This window comes from Nycticebus coucang, chromosome Y, assembly GCF_027406575.1.
Source record: "Nycticebus coucang isolate mNycCou1 chromosome Y, mNycCou1.pri, whole genome shotgun sequence".
Taxonomy (NCBI): Eukaryota; Metazoa; Chordata; class Mammalia; order Primates; family Lorisidae; genus Nycticebus; species Nycticebus coucang.
Window position 1 is genome coordinate 30,708,187 of NC_069805.1, and position 4,320 is coordinate 30,712,506.

Sequence of the window (4,320 nt, forward strand, 5' to 3'; positions counted from 1 at the left end):
TGCATGTATTTGAGTAGGACAAATGTATATTTTTAAAAATGAAGCAGATTTTAAAAATTAATTAGACTGCCTCAGGCTTTTGAAGATATCAACATACTTTTGTTTGATGTCTGATTTAGTAGAAATCCAAAGGACTTTTTTGCATTCATTATATGTGAGAGCAAATCAATTAAAATACTTTTGACGTGCCTAATGAAAATAAAAAATCTTAGACATTTCTGATAAAATTTTCATACATTAAGCCATTAAAATTTATGCTACTTTTCATATTATTTTTCATAGGAAAAATTTATGGTTTGTTCTGTATCCTCACACTTCACAAAATGAAAACTTGACGGTTTATATTATGGAAGTGTTCTTACAAGTCCATCTGTTTTGATGCGACTATCCTTATACACTGGAATAAGTGTTTAAATACATCAAACTTTGGTAATGTTTACAATTTTCAAATTGTAAAATAATGTAAAAAATTAAAATATAATTTGAATAAATTTGTTGAATTTTTACTTTAAAAGTTTTAAATTAAATGAATATTACTTTGTAGCATTATTTATATAATGTTCATGGTGGTCTAATTCTGACATCCTGCAATACTATAAAATTTTATGTAGGAAAATTTTATGTGTTAAGCGAAAGGCCTCAAGAGCTCTGTGCCTCGAACAAATACATTTGGGACAAAATTAAAACAATACTTAATGTCAAAGTTACAAAATGAAAGAGAATCCATTCAAAGAAACTTATTGAACTAACTTAACAACACCATATAATATGCTTAGTAGTAAAATAATATCAGACTAGTCGAATGTCAGTATATAATAAACTATGCTTTGGCAATTGTTCTCAAATAACATGAATATTTAAAAATGTAAACATGTGAGTGATAGGCTAATAAGGCAATGTTTACATGTGTTATTTTACTCCAAATCCAAATTCTGCATTAATGTATTGGTTTCAATATTATGTTTGTTCTTAATCCTTATTTAGAGGTTAAGTTGATAAAGGTCACGGAGATTAAATAACTAATCCCCAAACACAAAACTATCATGAGTAGCATTATTCAGGGAAGGCAGAAAATTATAATAAGTCACAACTCGCTTTAGATTCTTAATTCTTATCTGTAAAATAAAACTTGAGAAGGATAGAGACCTTCGTGATATTTGTTCATTGGCAATTTTTATGTGCTTTTGACAGCCCAAGCACAAGGGAGATACTCAAAAGATATTTGTTGAATGCCTACACCTGTGCCTCTTGGGCACGATAATTGCTTTCTCTGAGTATTAAAGTACAGTAATGACATACAGCTCATGGAGTTGTAAGAACTGAGTAAAACAATGCATGAAATACACTTAGCACCACTCCCTTAACTGAGTTTCCAAACACCACTATGTTAGTTCTGGATATACATTTTGATAGAAGATTCTTGCTCTTATTTAAAGGCTTTATAAAAAATAAATCCAGACCCCAGGTTAGGTCAGAATAAGGTAACGAATTTGAGCAGTTTTTTCATGGGTAACCTTCAAATTATAAAAGAAAAGGCCTTTGCCTCTAATGTAAGATGGATACTTATGAAATTCATGAATATTAATGATTTAACTATATGATTGGAATTGTTAGTACTTTACCAACATTAACTCTTGGGCGGCGCCTGTGGCTCAGTGAGTAGGGCGCCAGCCCCATATGCCGAGGGTGGCGGGTTCAAACCCAGCCCCGGCCAAACTGCAACCAAAAAATAGCTGGGCGTTGTGGCGGGCACCTGTAATCCCAGCTGCTCGGGAGGCTGAGGCAAGAGAATCGCGTAAGCCCAAGAGTTAGAGGTTGCTGTGAGCCGTGTGACGCCACAGCACTCTACCCGAGGGCGGTACAGTGAGACTCTGTCTCTACAAAAAAAAAAAAAAACAACATTAACTCTTAATACCTTACTTTTACAATTTTTCATATCTATATTAAAATGCAAAAGGAAAACAAGAAAACTACTTTTAAGCATGCTAAACTTTAAATCTAAATTATGATTTAATACATAGTACATAATCATTATAAAATTATTATTGAAATGTTTTCATTATTTTTTGGACTTAATCTTTGAGATACAGTGTGCATTTTACACTTAACGGAACATCTCAATAAAGATGTTAAATTCTCATAAAGGAACAATTGACCTTCATTTAGACTTCGCAAAATTTAATTCAAAAATTAGATTTATATACTCATGGTATCACAAACATACTTATAAGCTTTCCAATAAAATATTATAATCATTTAAATAATTACTTGAAATGAAATATAACTGTGTTTGGGGTGTATTTTAAATGCTTCCTCATGTGGCTAGCAGCTGTCATATACTATAAAGTGCAGACATATGAGCTAACACGTTAAGAGCAACCAGATTTTAAACATATATGTTCTGAATGAATAAATGAATATACGACTTTTTAAAACATGTCTGTCATTTAATAAAATTAGAATCAGCGGTGCCTGTGGCTCAAGGAGTAGGGCGCCAGTCCCATATACCGGAGGTGGCAGGTTCGAACCCAGCCCCGGCCAAAAACCAAAAAAATAAATAAATAAATAAAATTAGAATCTATATTTGTGTACTTTTACGTAAGCTATTGATACCAATATTTTATGAGGAATAAAAATTTTATCTCATCTGATTTCCGATGCTCCGTCTGTCAATCCTTCACCAAAGTGTACATATAAAAATAGCTTCTTGTGCGGCACCTGTGGCTCAGTGAGCAGGGCGCCGGCCCCATATGCCGAGGGTGGCGGGTTCAAACCCAGCCCTGGCCAAACTGCAACAAAAAAATAGCCGGGTGTTGTGGCGGGCGCCTGTAGTCCCAGCTACTTGGGAGGCTGAGGCAAGAGAATCGCTTAAGCCCAGGAGTTGGAGGTTGCTGTGAGCTGTGTGAGGCCACGGCACTCTACCACGGGCCATAAAGTGAGACTCTGTCTCTACAAAAAAAAAAAATAGCTTCTTATCGATTATAGATCTGACTCTGTCCATAAGTTAACTCATCATTTTTAATAGATGGAAACAACATTCTCCACTAACATCTTCTATGTTTTTGTGTGTGTGCATGTGTGTGTGTGTTGGGAAGTGCATGATAATGTCTTCAGAAAAAAAGCTAAATAGGTGGAATGTACCATGGGGAGTAAGTTGTAGAATTAACCTGTTACACAAGAAAATATAGCTTCATGTTTGAATAAAAAGTATGTTTTTTTTCAAATTGAAGGTTATTTATATCTGCAACAGTTTAGTACCACATGCTACAATAATTTATAGATATGGAAAAGTGAACACATTTTTTTTAAGCTATAAAAAGAAAAATAATGAGAGTTAATCTAGAAGGCACAACTGATTCACATTAATTATTTTAGACTGGGCCATTATTGATTATTGTGCCCATGGTATTTTTGCATCTAGCTCTCATTTGCAATGGTGTCTAATTTGACATCTAGCCAAACTTGACCTCATTCTTCCTGACTTTGACTTAACATCCTAAACTGCAATTCATGTTTTCTTTTAACATCATAAAATAATGATAAAATTTGAAATTTGAATGAGTATATAATTGCCATTGATTGACAAGTGGAGAATGAAATTATAAGATGTTCTCTTTATAATTTGGTGAATTTGTTCAAACATTGCCATCTGTATTTGCTGGAAATCCAAGAACAATATCTCAGCTACAAATTGAGTGTGCCTGGTAACTCAGCTGGTGGAACATGGTGGTAATTTAGGGAGAGATGACCATTCAATTACTTACAAATTTTCTCATTCGTAGCCAAGTGAGCATTCCAAAGGCAATGCAACTACTCACAATTCTGGGTACACTCTGACATTTCCAAAATAATTCAAAATGGTCTCTGAAGCTACTGACTGCTAGGATTCCATTATATATTTTCATGGTTTATAAAAGTCTTAGTGCAATTTTAAAGATAAATGTGAAAATTCTTAGGCAAGACAATAGGATGATTACAACTGTTACTTTAACAAAAGGTACAATAATAAAAATGCTTGTTTAAAAATTATAAAATGATTGACAACTACTGTGATTAATTTCAGTGCTTGAAATTTGAAATGTATGATAAACTTCATGTTTTTTTCTAACACCCCTCAAATATAACACTGTAGAAATTTTGTGTATAAAAAAAGGAATAAAAATAGAACATATCCTATAATTAGAATCACTGTTCTTTTTAAGTGTCTAAGTAATCACATTTGAAATTCATATTCTAAAATAAATGTAATGATGTATTCATTCAGTATTAACAAAGTATTTCATAAATAATTTACTGAAAGTATGAATAAATTAAATTGAA